Source organism: Haemaphysalis longicornis, unplaced genomic scaffold, assembly GCF_048455015.1.
Source record: "Haemaphysalis longicornis isolate Haplotype H1 unplaced genomic scaffold, Haemaphysalis longicornis Haplotype H1 scaffold_9, whole genome shotgun sequence".
In the NCBI taxonomy this organism is placed as follows: Eukaryota; Metazoa; Arthropoda; class Arachnida; order Ixodida; family Ixodidae; genus Haemaphysalis; species Haemaphysalis longicornis.
Window position 1 is genome coordinate 49,947,432 of NW_027526460.1, and position 17,243 is coordinate 49,964,674.

A 17,243-nucleotide genomic window follows, 5' to 3' on the forward strand; every position below is an offset into this window, starting at 1 on the left:
GAGGGGAAATCATCGGTAAAACCGTGACTCTTCAGTGAAAGTTCGCCCACTACATCTGTGTCCGAACGTAACGTCTAGAAAGTCTCGCTTAAACCGCGCGTCGGCACCTTGAGGCTGAGCTCGCCTGATGCGTTTTGCAGACGCCTCACGAGCTCTCACTGCATCGGGGTCTGCCTGCCGATACGCGCGCTTTCTCGCCGCTTCCCGTTCTCTGACGTTTTGGAGATCCTCTTCGCGCCGCAGCCGTGCCGCTTCGCGTACGGCAGGGTCCTCGCGCCGTTGCCGTGACGCTTGGGCCTCTCGTTCTCGAACGCTGGGATTTTGGCGGCGTCGTCGCGCAGCCAGACGACACGCTTCGGCCTCCCGCTCTCGTACGGCAGGATCTTGGCGGCGGCGTCGCGCAGCTTCACGGAGCGCTTCTGCCTCGCGGGCTCGCACATCTGCAGCCTTATCCATCGGGCGACTCCGAGCGCGCGCCAACAGCGAACGGATTTTATTACAACGCTCCCCGCCATCTAGTAAACAATCCAAGAACTAAACTAGAGGTAGCCACGCCATCTAGTAAACAATCCAAGCGCATCTTTTCATCATATACAAGTACCGCCATCTGGTAAACAATCCAAGAACTAAACTAGAGGTGGCTACATACATACGTCGAGGATGGACAGACCCACGCCCTAAGGAGCTTCGCCCCTAAAAGGTATACCCGGAAGGCGGCCAATTCGCATTTGCTTGCGACGCATTCCATAGGACCTGCGTCACAAAACAGCCGCACAGAAACGTGTCAGCACAGGATTACCACCCGCAGTCTAGGGTGACCTTCACCTTCAGTCCAGGCAGTGTTGCAGCCGCGTGATTGGCGATTCTCAGACAGATGGCTCCACCGAGTTCGCTGGCGTGGTTTTTGGCTATAGTAGAGATCGACAGAAGACTCGGTTACGAACCTGGCCAAAAGAAAAGCTTTCGCGGGCTCATCTTATTAAACTTTGCTTAGGGACCCTGTGCAACGTGCTTGCGTCACACTTTCGGTGAACCCCGTGTTATACTGTTGCTTACAGCTGAGCAAGGCCAACAGTCGCACGGCAAACACAGTTCCTTTCGTGTGGTTCTTATCGCTTGGTTACGGGGGCAGTAGCTCAAAAAGAAATCTCGAAGATACACGTATACGGTTCTCACAGCAGGCCTGAACGGGGTGATATTGTCACGAAGTCAAAGACGACGCAGTTGTCTTCAAGGAAAACAAGTTTATTGGAGCGAACTTGTGCTCCTCTAACAACACAAAAAATACACAGGCGGCGAAGCAGCAGTCAGCAAAGTGACATGCGTAAGCGAGCGTCGGCGAGTCGGATAACGCGGCGTCTGCTCTGCAGGCTTTTATGTTTCGGCGCGAGTGTTTCTCGAACCGTCGATTTACATCCAGAACATTGTAGCTCAAACGAGATTATTCTAGGCTAGTGGCGTTTACGGTGACACGGTCTCCATATCAAAAAGAGATAACCCGTGCGGCATAAAAAAAATTGGCCGCGTATCTGCTCCTTTCGTTGCAAATGTCGTCAAGAGACGATAGTCTTTATCGGTTATTGCGAAGTAAATGCCTCCCTTCGCTTTGCCGCTCACCTCTCATGTTGTTCCTCTTGCGTCGCTCTCCTCCCAAGGTAAAGACGCCAAAGGTTTGCTTAAATCATTTTAAATTTCCCGCGTTCCACTGCTCCAAACCGGGTGTCTCCATGCGAACGCTGCTGTACGGCGGAGACGCGCGTTAATCGAGGCGCCCTACTTCAACGTTTATAGAACCGCGTTTCCCTACTCCACGTGCGTTGCAAGCAGAACGTGGAACCTATCTAGTGGAACCTTGCGTAACTGTTGCCGGTTGATTTCTTAAAATGGCGCAAGAAGCTATAGTGGCGCGGGCGACAGTAGGCGACGGCGAAGTGAATTCTTTTTCTGAAGTTGATGAAGTATTTAATTTCTCAAAAGCAAGCATGTTTGATTTTTTTTATAAAGGAACACTGCAAATATCACTTCTGTATTGATTTGCTCTCTCATATTTGCGTAATGTCTTGTTCTTCTTCAACAATGATGACAAGTATGGACCTTACACCGGACTTAGATGGGTAGAATTAGCTGTGACTATATAAGACTAATGGGCAGGCATTGTTTTGCTTTGGCCGGGTGGCTGAATCGAGTCACAGACAGACAGACGGACAGACATACAGACATACAGACAGACCAAAATTTTTGGGTTTAAGGAGCCCAAGAAAGACTATCGTCTTTAATAAAGAATGGAACACACGCTCCGCTTGGGACTGAGATAACACAGCCGTGCCCGGCGGGGCAGTAAAAACAAAACATAAACAAACAAACCCAATGCATGGTGCGCAGCAATATAGAGTGTCCTGAAGGACTATTTGATCCCACAACAGAACAAGAGCAGTCGTTAGGTTGACGTCATCTGGGCAAATTGTATAACCTCTGACGTCCAGCGGAACGCTCACAATTTTGTTGCAAAATTTGTCGCCCCTTTCTCACCCTTTCCTGCCTGTTTTTTCACCCCGCCATTTAAACGTGCGTACGTCATCGATTCTCCTATGTGCGCCGTGATCCTGCTATTGGACGACTTTTTTTTTTTCGTTCTTCCGGAGAAGAAAAGTGTCGTCTGGCCAGCATCGGCGGATCGCTGCGGCGCCTTTAGTTCTTAGCGCTTCCTGCAACGTGCTTACAAGCTATCGTGGTCGTCTATAGTTACCCTTTTAGATGCGGCGCATCTCTTGCTCTGAGGCATGTCCCTCCTGCGTCGTCGGCGGCGGCGGCGGCGTCCGTCCGCAGCCCTCCTCCGTTCGCCTCTCCCACAGCTGTGTGTGCAACACTCTCACTCCGGCGCATTAGCATAACGACAGCTGGCGCGCTTGGTTGGCGCGCGCTTTGCTGCGTTAACGTTAACAGCTGCTCCGGTGCGCATGTGCGCTCATGCGCGACTCTCCTCCGCGGTCTCCTCTCCTTCAACCCAATGGAAACGCCGATTGAACCCCCAGATGCGCCGCATCACACCAAGGTTCCCTCGCGGGGAGATGAAGGCAATTTTTCCTCTATTACGACGCTGCTAGTTAAAGAGGCCATGACGACAAAGTGCAAGTTTGGTTCATTCAAAAGATTGCCTTGTTAGAATAACACTGACACCACTTTTAACGCAAGGTGCATGTATCGGAGCGATAATGCGAGAACAGTGTCGGGTGATGGGACTCGCACGAATTGACCACCAAATATGTCAAGGGCAACGAAGAAATTTTTTAAAACGCTTGGCACCGTGGGCAATGCACACTTTGAGTGAACCCCATGGTATACTGCTGCCGAAATGCCGAATCACAGCCGAATGAACCAAATCCGAACGGAAATGCCGAATCACAGCCGTACGTTTTTTACCACGAATCAGCTGACTTGCTCGATGTCAAGGGGTCAAAAGCTCGCCGCCGATTCCCCCATTCCCGTGTGGCTGGGAAGTCAACGCAGCCCGTCCAGGGGATTGGCCAATGGCATTTACAGCTGTCGTGAGTAGCTCACGGCCAGTTGACCACTCGCAGTAGCGGCACTACTGTATACGGAAAGGTTTTGCCTATGTACTTCTGTTTCCAGACTCGATGTTATGGAATGGGACACAGGGGGTCGTTCTACGCAGGAGAAACCAATACAGCAAGAGAAGCGCGCTTGGAGGTTAAAAAGTAGCCCCAGAAGGCAAGGTACTCAAAAAGGAATAGAAGTGCACCCTCGAAGGATGCAAGTTTGATTCATTCAAAAGACTGCCTCGTTAGAATAATACTGACACCACATTTAACGCACATTCTCCAGCAAAATGAGGTATATAATTAGTAGAAAAACAGACTGAACATGCGACCCACTAGATCATATGGCACACTAGAACCTTTGACGTATTTTGGCCAGCATTGCGATTGACTGATGCCGGAAAAAGCAAACGCAAGTTAGGCAGGGCTTATAAGCTTGCTGAATGAACTATTTGCGCTTACGTTCAATGCATAGTCTTTTTATATCGGTAAGAATAGTGGGGAAACAATTGAACTTCCGAACACTCACGTAAACATAGTCATCAGTATACGTACTGCGCGCACTACGCTTGTTATATGTGCATTGCAGCGCGGAGCTTTGTGGTTTACTCACACGACACTGGACAATTGGCATAGGTAAGCGACATTGTCTTACGTGACCCTGTTTGTCCAGCATGTCGGATATTTCGCGAAATGATTACTACCAACCATAACAAAAATTAGCCACGTATACATTCGGCGAAAAAAAAAAAAAAAGCGACTGCGGACAGTGGTCCTGAGCAGTATCGTGGCACCATGTGGGAGGCGAGCAGTAAACTAGGCAACAAAACACGTTTGACCATTCGCTGCAGCCCTAGTCACCGTACTCACAGTCATTTCAAGTAGCTACCCTGGACACGTCATGGCTGATGTCATGAAACACTATTTAGAGGAATAATTGAAATATTGCTCTTTATTGTTCAATTTTGCGATGAATTAAGCATCGCTTGCTGCAGGACAAGCGCCGGGGACACTATAAAAACACCAAATCTTTCGAATAAAACCAACTCGTGTTTTGGCTTCATGGCCTTAAAGTGCGCTCGCACTGGGCTAACAGAACGACGACACGACAGCAACTCCGACTTCGGAGTTGGCAAACCGCGTTGTCACACGACGCCGATTGCGACACAAACACGTCAGCCGTTCGCAAGTCTGCGTAGTGTGACTGACTCAACGGCCGAAGAAGCCGGCCAGTCGGCCGACCGGTCGTCGGGAATCCATCGAGAAGCGAGAACTGCACTCCGGCGACAACACTCGTGCCGTAATGAATTCGGGTCTGTTTTGTTAGTTGCTAGAGTGGGGTTTAAATATAGCCCTACATGGCGGAGCGCGCTGTCCCTACGCAGCAATTTTTCGGCACGCTGGCTTTCATTGCCGCCGGCTGCTACGAACAGGCTGCTACTTGTAAAGCCCGTCATGCTAAACACTCGCAAAAACTTACTTTGGTATAACTTCTTGTTTAACTTTCCTCAGGAGGAATATGACCCCACGGAGGACGGCGTCGATGAACGGAAGTTCCGCGTAAGTACTACTCTCGGTTTGAATCACTGCCGACAGGTTGTAAGCCACAGAAATACTTCGGAGTATTCTTGCGCACACTTCGAACCCTTGACCACCTTGCGCTTAGTGACCGCGAGTTTGGTCATTTCGTTGCCCAGCATTGTTCTTATGCCCGAGTAATCTTCGCGTCGTTCTGTGCCCATTTATTTTCGTCAAGATGAAATAAGCCAGGTCGCAGGTTGCTCGAGTCCCCTTCATGCTTTGCTTCTCATGGCCCGTTTCGGTACGGTATTGATTTAAGCTGAAGTTGATCTCAATCGGAGACTCGCTACCGCTCTCTTTGTCAGTGTCCAGCTCACCCGTATCCTCCGCCTGAAGCGTGGGGGATGGATCTGAGGAGCTCGGAGTCCTCAGATCAGGTGCGCTTGACACATCCAGGAACCGACAGGTTGCCGAATCCCTCTGAGCAACGGCGACCACCTGAAAGAATCTGGTTTCTTGCCGATAGAAAGTTTATTTCCTCCTCCTCCTCCTCCGGAACTGCTGCGCCACAAGCTGCAGAGGGCGGGTCGTTGCTTCCGAGTAATGGGGGGTCTCGTGCCTTGATCCCGATTCGTCTCGACGTCTTTAGCCGAAAACCTCAAGTTCCCCCTTCAGCAAAAATCGCCGTCGTCGTTCTTCTTATTGTTGTTCGTGTTGCCCTGTCAAGAAGATCGCAGCCGCTGTAAAAGGTACATAAAAACACATGTGTGATACTCCAAGAGAATATATAGGACCCGGGCCTCCGCAGCTGCAATCCAGTGCGCCATCCCCGCACATTCCCAGCGGTAGGGCAAAAGGCGGGAGCTTTGAAATGCCAGTGTGCTCGTTTCGCCAAACTGGGAATAGAAGCGTGAAAGTTGTGGAATAGTGCGCGCCACGTGACACCTGAACGTGATGGAACGTCAGTAAAACAGGTGCAGGCAGCCCACGCAGAATCTTAGTTTTAGGGAAGCTGTGGGGTGAGCAAATATTCTTGCTCACGTAATTCGCGCCATAACACACAAAAAATGAAGGATCAGAAAGAGACGCAGAAATGGTGTAGCAGAAAAGAGGAGGCAGTCGAAGTGATTCCAGCAAAAAAAAACAAAAACAAACTGAAGAAAGAGACCCAATATGATCTTCCAGTAAGCAAGCTGCCGCTAAGTATTACCGCGTTTTCGCCTTTACAGCGCATATGCGGACTTGGGTGTCCTGAAGAATATTTACATTAAGAGGGAGTGTGGCATCTGAGACGCGTACGGAACACAAAGCCAGCCTCCGGAGTTGACGTCAATTCCAGACGAACTTGTTTACTTAGGGTATTTTTTAGTTACTAACCGCGATCGCAGTGAATCTCCCGTTGTTTTCAACATTATGTGAAAGTTGCTTAGAATAGAAGCTGCTCTAAAAAAGCTTAAGTGACTTGGGTTAGCGATTCGGTATCCTTTCCTGCCACAGTTTTTGTGTTTGAGATGAAAGCGTCCCCTTTTCGGGCCATCCGCTGCCGCCAATTACGGCTTTTTCGTCTTGGTCACGGAGCAGCTCGCCGGCCGCTGCAAGGTTACTCAGATATCGGCAGCTTCAGTCAACCTCGGCCTCTTCGATTCATGACGAGGAGCATACAGGTTTAGCAGGCCTAAAGCTACGGAAAAGGACAGTCGGTCTCCTCGGCAAAGGGCGGTGATGCAACGAGACAAAAGCGCCCCAATCAAAATCATTGGTGCGTGTCGTTGCGGCCACCATGACCAGGTCGAAAAAAGACTGAAGCGAAAATAAACGTAAACAATAAATATTGAGTTCAGATTCTTGCATCCACAGGCGAATCCAGACTGACCAGGTATGGGAGGGGGTGACGATACTACATAGGTAGCGTAAAAAGTTCGGCTTCTTGGTATATAAATTTCAACCAGTAGCGCGGAAGACCAGGGAGAAACAACGATGTACAGTGATAGCACAGCCCTAAGTTAATTCTGTTTGTGTCTACTCGCGGTTTCTCTGTGATCATCTGCACTCATCTGCACTACTGTTTGAAAGAATACTGCATTGTCCAGAGGTGTGCATGGCTTCGAGGGCGGGCGCTGTGTGCCAGTAATTGTAGCCTTTGGAACGCTAGTTTCAGAAAAGCTTCAAGGTGGTAATGGCTTCTAATGGCCGCATCCTCTTGGAGAGAGAGACAGCATTGTTCTACAAAACAAAACAAAAGCAAATAAGAGCACGTGTTCCGGTGTTGCATTTCAGGATTCTGTTTCAGCTAGCTGCTTTCTCTGCAAGTTCCATCAACCACAGTTCAGTTGTGCTGCTGGAGGTTGGCAGTTCTCTCTCGCACTCCACATGGGAAGGGTTGGAGCTTGGCCTCCTATTGGAGTGTTGCTTCTAATCATTTTGTGGAGTGGAAACACATCAATACACTGTTTTGATGAGCCGAAGGTAGATTTAAATCCACCAGGCTTGGAGGCCTTTCTCAAAGGAAGCTGTTACGTTCGGCCGGATGAGTATCACATGAACAGTGGCACCACACACACGCTCGAGGTGTTTCATTTCTTAACCGTGCAACGCGCTTTTACTTATGTAAAGAAAGGGACGTGCTGGGAGAAGCCAGAGATTGTAGGCCGCCGTTCCGAGCTGCTAATTCTTTTTCTACTCCTACTTCGTCACCTTTTTCTACATTCTCTCTCCCCCCCCCCCCCCCCCCCATGAAGATACACGCATCATTCTCCCCCCTGGGAAAATGCAGGCTATTATAAGCAGAACTATATAAGCAGAAATATAAGGAGAAACTATAAGCATAAATATTATAAGCAGACCCCCCTTTGAAGGCCCACTGATGATTCATGTCCATTCCAATCAAAATGTCATTGCCGAGGAGAGCTTGAAAGAGTTGATCGCTGCCTTCTTCGCCAACTGTTCCGGAGAGACCAAGCTATATGAAGGAATCTTGACGTCCTCCTTGAAAAGCTCCGCCCACAACTTTTCTCCTTCTACTTGGGGCAGAGCCGTTGGTCCATATATATCGCGGTTTGTTTTAGCTTTTCTTTAGTGAAATACCTTCTCGATAACAAAGACGTTCCTGAAAACAACTCGTCCTTTTTGTCAAACCTTCTTCTCACGTGATGTCCCTATTTGTGGTATTTTGTGATGCCTTCAATTTGTCTGTACAGTCCATTCCTGACGACTTTGAATGTTTCGCATAGAGTCTTTTGATACTGTCTGGAGTCTCGAGGGAAGCATATCTGTACTTGCCTGAAACGATTTCTGCGCAGAATGATTGTATGTCTTCGTCTAAACAATGGTGTAATTGTCCCATAGTGCCAATCCCTCCCCGCGGCCGGGGGATGTACTTCTGTAGGGTACACGAGGTCTCACCATCTTTTGATGGGGAGTCCGCTTGAGATTTTCTAGCTTATTTCCTGGTGGTCGTTTCGGCCACTAATTCGGCGCTTGTAGTAGATTCTTTGGCCGTCTTTTTCTGGGCACCGACCGTGGTATCGGGCTCGACAGATGGTGGCCTGTGCGATTTTCGTCGCGGAGTGGTGAACTTGGACCCTCGGTAGTCGCGTTCGGATAATCTTGGAAGTGATAGCCCTGGCAACATGGCAGTGTCGCTTCCACTTGTATCAGAAATACCTCCTCATCATAGGTCAGTCTTGCCTTCCGCTCGGGTGAGTTTGGAGTAAGGCTGGGGTTTTGGAACATGTTTTCCAGCTCAAACATAGGCGATGTCATCGTTCGGGGCGTTTTGTTTTACCATGCTCGGACGCTTGCTGATTTGGTCCGTGAAGGCTCACGAGCGGATGATGATTCTTCATTCGGGTAGCTTGGACATTCGATTCCCGGTGCTGCTCCGGCGGGGACGTTGGTCGGTTGTTGGAGCGTTTCATCTCTTTTTTTCAATGGGTTTGAGCTGTAGCACCTCCTTACGGGCAGGAACGTTTCGGTCAGTCACTGCATCGTTGCTCGGTGAATCGTTCACGTTAAGTATGACGGACGTCTTTCCTTGCTTTGGGATTGAGTCCGACTGAGACATGATGCTTGGCTGTGCTTTAACGATGGTCTTGCGAGATGACACCGCGGGCGTCTTCTCCGGTGGCGGTGTGCTGCACGCATCCGTTGTAGAACTGCATCCTTGCAGCGGCGATCGCCTGCTACGTTCGAGCGTAATCGGCGGTTGGAGCCACGACAGAGCACTGTCTTACTGTTGGGCAGAGTGCTCTCGATATTGTTCAGCACTTTCTTTGGAATTCCGGAATCCAGTGGTGTTGAATTGTAAATTCGTGGCTTCCGGCTCATCCTGCACCCTGTGCAGGATGAGCCGGACAAATCCGGTGGCGCTCACTGAGGACTCGGCTGCTACATGTTCCTCCTACAGTCCAGCACCGATGGGTAGCGACGTTGGCGCCGACTGGAAAGGGATCAGCCGGGGTCCACCGGAAATTCCTCGATGTGACGGTATGATACTGGCCACTGGCGCTTGCAGAAGGCGTTCTATCCGTGGTTCAAAGGACACCATCTTGGAGCGAAGTTCGGCCAGCATCTCGATGGCCAGGTCGTTGTGCTGGACTAGAGCTTCGAGCGCGGGACCAGCCGCCGTAACACGTGGGGCAAACTCCCCGTAGATGTTGACGAGTTCGGCGTTACCAGAAAAGAGTCGACCATGCATCTCATGAAGTTTGATGATGTCCTTTTCGTCGTCGAGCATGGCCTCGTTTAGCTGTCTCACGTGTCAGGGTAGTCTCGTCGAAAGCTTGATCTTGAGGTGGTCCATCGTTGTGGCGGTCCTCTCTTCCCCCATGTCATTCAGGGCCATACGTTTCAGACGATTTCTCCCCCACTCGCAGCGCGAGGAGGCGAAGTAGACAAAAGATGAGGCCCTATACCATTCGTGCGTAGAGAGAAAAGGCGCTTCCGCACGGGATTTCGGCACCAAATGTAAAGAAAGGGACGGGTGGTGAGAGGCCAGAGATTGTAGGTCGCCGTTCCGAGCTGCTGCTTCTTCTTCTACTCCTACTTCATCATCTTTTTCTACAGCTTAGAAGCGTATAAGAGTTAAAAGGGCACCCATTGGTCTCTGAATTTTTACGACTTAATCTCTTGTCTCCCTTGTTTACAGGAGAAGCATAATTACGCGCTAATGTTTCTATACACACTTCTGCTCCTGGTGAAGGTAAGACTCATTGTTGAAACGTTCGTCACATCTTAGTTTAAAGCTTCCGAGGTATTCCGCTTACGTATCGGGTGTATGAATCGGTCATAATATGGTTATACAAAATTTGTACCCCTGAATCTGTAGCCCAAAAATGCAAAACAAAAATACTGCAGAAAGGGTCGGCGTAGGATATGGGAATCGTTCAATGAATGTAGCGTGTAGGATTCCTGAGGAAGAATTTGAGGGAATCTGTGTGTGTGGGTGCGCGTCTATGCTGTCTTTCGTCCCCGTCACGCCTATGCCTATTTTAGTCTCTCTCTGTCCAGCAAAATGAACCCCATGAAAGCAGTTACGTAAAAGAGTTGTTTCGGGACTAAATCTGGCTTTTCTTCTGCCTAGCGCGGCCGCAGAGACAAACTGCAAGGTTTTTTTTATTGCGCCATTTTGCCCCAGGGCATCAAAGGAATTGTAAAAAAAAAAAAAACAGTGACAATTGTAGTGGGACGTGCAGTTCCTTCTGGTCATATCATTTGAATGCTAACTGTTCGATAGCTCCCTGATAGCTATGTTTATAGTCCTGGCCCATCTAACGTCACCTCTGTCCAGATTAATTACGCCGCTTTAGGGATAAATCCGAAAAAAATTACCCATTGCTCGGGGTTTTCGGGTTAAGAAATGTTTTTCTTGTTTGGAATAAAACAGTAAATTGTCCAAGCCTGGTTGTTTTAAATTGAACAAAGTTGTGTTTGGTAGTCATGGTCCCTTTAACCGGTTTTTAGAACTCCATCGAGCTCGTTTTGAGTTCGACTTATGAAACCTAGAAAAAGCCTCCCGTAAAAAACAAAAAACAAAAAAAAAAACCCCAAAAAAACCAACTTTGGAGCAGTTGATTTGTAACTCTCTTCATTGCGGTAGCGATCACATGAGGATATTACGACGTGCTGCCCAGGAACGCATCTGATAGTATATACTCGTCTTGCTTGAAGCAGGAACTAACCGAGAAAAATAAAAGTTAGAAGCCGGAATGATGAAATCGGACGATAAGGGACCCCAGCAAATACGCATGCACGGCAGGTTCCGAGTTGGTGGACCTTCTGCTGGCCCTGGTTCTTCTAATCGCAAAAGCGGCCACGCTGTTTTCAAATTCCCGCCGGTATGCATGCACTTTACAACCTGGGCTGCACAAATTCCCGGGAAATTCGCCATGTTTTTTGCGCAAGCACAACGTAAGCAGTCAGAGACGTGATGCACCTATAGCTCTGACGAAATGCAGGGTAATTTGACGCTTCACTCATAAAGATCACACCCAAGGTATCAAATAGTGTGCATAAAAGATACAAAAACACGTGACATGTACGATAAAAATTAAGACGGTAGCTGAGGCTGACAAGAGAAACACATTTCTGCAGGTCAAAATCGGCGTCCACACCACAAGGCGATCGAGTAACGTTGATCCAAAAGCGAGCGAAAGGCGGATGTCCAGCTAAAGAACACCACACAATTTTTTACCGTATCTATTTATTTCAATTGCTTTTAGTAACATAGCTGGGCTCTGTGCTTCAATGCAAGCTTTGTTGCGTTTTCACCTTGTCGGCCTCCACCGCCGCCGCGCCATCGTCTGCTGCCATGTTACAAATGTATGGCGTGATCAGAGAAAAAGACGGCCGCGACCATCGCTTGTATGACACATAAGAGCAGCGAAGCGCCACGCCTGATAACCGCGGAGCGTACCGATGTCGCCGATTCACTCATTCGTCAAGTTCAACTTCAATCAGCGCTGTAATAGCGAAAAGAGTCACTTTTCTTTGTTATTTTTCTCTTGAGTTCGATCATGTGACCCAGCAGCTTACTCGGACGTGTGTCGACAAATGCCATGCATGCATTGGGTTCTCTGTGTCATGGAGAGGGTTGTACCACTGGTTGTACTGCCCTCTTATGTTGCGATTACGGCAAACAAATAATTTTTATTTTATTGCCAAAGATAAAAGCAAAATATTGCACATTATTTGTATGCTCCGTGATTGATGACTTGGAAACAGTTGAAACTATAATTTGTTTCGGTAGAAAACATGCTTTAAACCGCATGCATGCGAAACTGCGTCTGCTGCGAATTCGCGGTCATTTCGCGGCGCCGAAGGTCGAGAAAATTTTTTGCCCGATTTTACGGCAAATTTAAAGCAGACGCCATTTTCAAGCTGTTACGTAACATAACATCACTTTTACTCAGGCTGAAGTTGCCAAAGCGTGACGTGTCGGTCCCGCCAACTGTTTAAATGACGTCACACCTTCTCTGCCAATCACAGAGAGGCCGTGTATTACAAGCAATATTGTTGTTGAGTAGCAAGGACAGGCTTACGTGGTCATGTCCGGTGTAGTTAGTCTAGTTTTTCGTTGCCGGCCAAGAATTGTGCACTTCATTTAGGGAGAACTAAGGCACTGTTGACAGTAAACGTCATGAAACGTCAAAATGACGACAGCACTCGCAACCGCTTTGTCAACCGGGAGCACGTGACCAAAATTGAAAGCCAATCAGAAAAGACTTCAGGCAAATTCCCAGATTTCCCGGGAATTCGTGCAGTCGCGAATAGGGGCCCTGGCGACATTTCTTACTCTGCGGTCCTAGCGGTACAGGCGAAGCGGATTTCAATGCAGAGTCCGAATGCTTATCACAGCACACCCATCTGTTCAGTGTTCTCTTCCTGAAGGATGTCGTATGGGTACGGATAGTGTCACTAGATAAGATGCAGAGTACAGTTACTAAGGCACGCAAGTGAGCAACAGCAGCCATTTTGGTGTTTATCAGTGTTGGCATACTGCCGCTTCTGCGGCCTCACCGCTAACTTTGGCAAGGTCATTTGTAAACAACACTGCCGAAGACGCAGCAACACGGCATCTTTAATTGGGCACACGTCTGCTGCTTAAATACTGTTATGCGCGTTATCTTTGATTCGCATCCAATCGAAGCCAGTCGCGCGCAGCCGCAGAGCAGGGGGGCAAGCTAAGATTACCACAGTTGACCGACTAAAACGCCAGAACCATAAAATGGTAGCGCCCATGAACCGTCGCAGTATAAACAAGTGTCACGTGCTGCGAACTGATTAATGATCACGGCGGTGGTACCGAATAATAGGAGAAAATACTGCCATACTCTTCACCCTTATCTAGTGACACTACATACGGATCCTCCATAAATGGCGCGCAACTTTCGGCATTATCTTTTGCCTTGTCCACCCATCTGTAGTTTAGCCTTTTCTTGAAAGTGGTCTCCGTTGCGCAGATCTCGGTCCTCTGCTGCATATTCATGGTCCTATACAACTGGGACACCCTGTCGAAAGAGCCTGACGGACAACAAGGACACGAATTCGGCGTACCTGAGCCTGCAGTGAACAGAGGGCGACACTGAGCCGCGACACCCAGCACCGCCATCGGGAAATAAAAAAAACACTGGGTCGGCCACCGCTCGCCAGCGTGCTCGGGTTTCGGTTGCGCTCCTGCTTGGCGGCACCGGATGAAATGTAGTATACGCAATTTTTAAGTTTTATATTAATTAAAACATACTACGGTAATTCTACCACACCGGGTTAGGAATAGACTGAAGGACTGAATTGTTGACTGCGCGTACGGATGAGGATGGCAAGTGATACAGTCTAGTCCACTTATAACGATATCCAAGTGCCAAGAAAATCCCATCGTTATAACCGATAATCGTTATAAGCGGGTCGAGAAAAAAAAAGCCACAAGAGAGATCAAAACATTTTATTAGCATGCAAGTGAGGTAGTGCAACTGCTCGTTTGCAGAAAAGCCATATTCAGTCAGCTTTGACTGCTTCACGCGAAGCTGATGCACATCTTTTTCGAGAGCATCTAATTGCTCCAGGCAATTAGATGCTCGCCGCAGCGCCGCAGGCGAATCGGCCATGGCGTCCGAACGTTCAGTCCGACTCCGCAGTGAAACTGGTGAAACGTTGAACGGAGGCAGATGCGGAGAAAAAAAAGCACTCAGTTCGGCGCGCAGAAAAGGCGAGGGAAACTTCCGAGCTGCGAGCAGCGCGAGCCGAACTGGCCGAACCAGCCGAACGTTGGTTCGGCCGGACGCGCGGACGAGGCCAAAGCAGCGGCTCCGGGAGGACGGTGCAATCGTTGTCCATCGTTATATCCGATATATTGTTATAAGCGGTATCGTTATAAGTGGATTCGACTGTATTGACTTTGCCATGCATAGCTAGAACGCAGGTGGAGCCTTTCGTGCGCACGTTTTCACGTTTCCACATAGTTTTTTCAGTGAATTTGTGTTTCCACTAGAAAGCACAAAGTAATTAGCTGTTCACAGCATTGGAAAGAAGCCGTTTTGTTCGCATACTTGAAATCGGACCGCCGTGGTTTCGCGAGTACGGTGCCCGTCTCACAGGATCAATTGTTTGGGTGTAGTGCGATGTGTACGCTGCGATACGTGCTAGTAGCATTGACTTCAAAGCAAGTATAATTACCTTAAATACGCGGGCTGCAGTGTGGATCATGCGGCTGGGAAGCATCGAGATCAGCGCACCTACTGGCGGAGATTTTCAATTGGTTGTGCGGCTCGCCGACGCCAAACAGGCGTTGAGGCGCGCCGTAGTGGAGGGATCGGGTTTAATTTTGACCACCTGGGGATCTTTCACGTGGCCAGAATCTCGAACACACGGGCGTTTTCGCTTTCTGCCTCTATCCGAAAAGCGGCCGCTGCGGCCGGGAAACGAACCTAACGACGACTTTCAATTTCACGGCTTGAATTATCGCCAACATTCCCAGAATGCGACTTGCTCCTCGCCCCTGACAGTTCGTTTCCGCTGGTTCCAGTGCGTCCCACCCCGATAACACGGAGCACGTTTTCTAGCTCCGTGCACGAAGTCAATTATCGACTCAGAAGCGAAAGACTACAACCTTTGTGCCCCCGTCTCCTTTTCCGTGAATACATTCATAATGTACACGGGCTTCGCTTCAAGCCCGCCAGGAAATGCCCGTGAACAATTTAAGACAACCTCTTCCTTTTTACGGGGTAAGCAGGACCTCTAAATATTAGAATCATCATAAACTACGTTTATTTTTTTATTGTTCTCTGAAGTTGCTGTTTCTGAGCCCCGTTAAAACGACAGCTGAGTGTTACGTGCCGCATGAATTTTCATTATAAACGCCGCGGAAGACACATGCACAAAGCAGAAAAACCAACCTTCGTGCAAATACTGCCAATGCGCGCGGTATTCGCTAAGAGGGGAGATTTATTGTAAGCTCACGAGTATTAACAGCTGGCAAACCGATGTACTTTACTTTGACAGCAGCATGTAATCTGCTTGTTAGACATCGCCGTTGTATTTTCTAAAAAAATTCACGGAAACATGTGCCGCCGGTGAGGCTGTGACCAGCCTTCCCAACTCTGACGATTCAGGGCAGCGAAGGCGGTAGCTTTCCTTCTGCGCTTTGTTTCTTTTTAAAGCCTCTCGGTCGATAACACTCCATCCTGTCGCCGTTGCAGCGTATTACGCAAACTTGAGCCACTTAAGCGCACCTAACCACTTGCTAGACGCCTTTGCAAGGGCGCGTGCACGGTGCGTATAGCAGGCGGCCGGCCAGGACGGTGCGGCTAGGCCTACCCAGTGTTGTGCGGAGGCGCGGTAGACGGCGCTACGACCGCTAGGCAAACTTGACTGCACGGAGCCTATAGCCAGGAGGTTACCCACGGGCACAGCCTGGAGCTACAGCCACGCAAGGAGCCAGTACTGCGGGTGGCGATACGATGACCGACCACTCCGAATAGGCCCCTCCGATGTGGCGTGCCTCGCAACAGGCTGTGCCGCTGCCCGGCTGCCCTTTGCTGAGCGTAGACAACGCACGCGTGCTGGCCTTGTAGTTACTGAGACACGCGTCACAATATTCGTTTGCCGCGAAGCTTACCAAGGCACCGCGCATGTAATAAAACGCTCACATGAGTGCATGTGTGGGGCATGGCATCATTTTCTTGGTTTTCCGTTAGGTTCAGTGACCCTTGACTCTGTAATTACAGTACTGTAACGTGGGCAGAACACCGGACATCTTGGGCCAACGTTTATAGATACTTTTTCACTTCAGTATCTTCCCGTCGCGGCCATGGAGAGAAGGCGGCCGGCCACGACTCTCGCCGCCGCGGCGCTGCGGTTGAGAGTTGCGCTAGGAGAGCGAGCGTCGTCTGCTAGCGGAGAGCGTTCCGCCAGTTCCGCTCGGCATCTCTGGTCCTCGCCGCTTCTGGCTGCGTACTGAAAAAGAATGACTGTTCTCGGACGTTGCTCATCATTTTGTTGCGGCCGTTGCAGCTCGAGATCTATTCGAAACGGACGGTATTATGCAAGGAGTCGTGTACGTACGCCCAGGGATTTGAAGCGGTGGCTAAAATATCAAGAACGACAGCGTTTTAAATGAGCGTTCGCGTAGCAGTGGCTGTCAAGCGTGCACACAAATTGTCTTGCCATGCCAATTGCGCAAATTTATTGCATCACGAATGATATTTCCTTACACGACTGTTGGAGCAGCTTCCCAGCTTGCCGGGGGGAAGCCTAATGAGGATGCGAAGCACCATGGGGGTTCCATGTGGTTCCATTGTGTTGCCATTATGCTGAGTGATCTGGTGTTTAGTAGCGCCAGAGTGAATTCCGCGTCCGGGTCCACACCGGCGGCAAAGGCACGCAAGTACTGTTGTGTGACGGTGAGTAGGCGGTGGTTCTCGAGGCGCCGAAACTCGTCCATCATGTTCTTGTCGATGTTGTCGTCTCTGTGGTAGAATCGGTAGTCTCCGTCAGCGTTGGTGAGGTAAAGGTTGTTGACGTTGTTGTTGATGATGATGATGATGTCCTCAAATATTTTGGCACGTACCCACAAGGGGGGATTGACCAGGGCTAAACCGGTTAATTACGTGGGGACTTCAAAATACTTATTTCCGGAAAGAGGCTGTAAAAGGAAACTTAGTTGTGAATGAA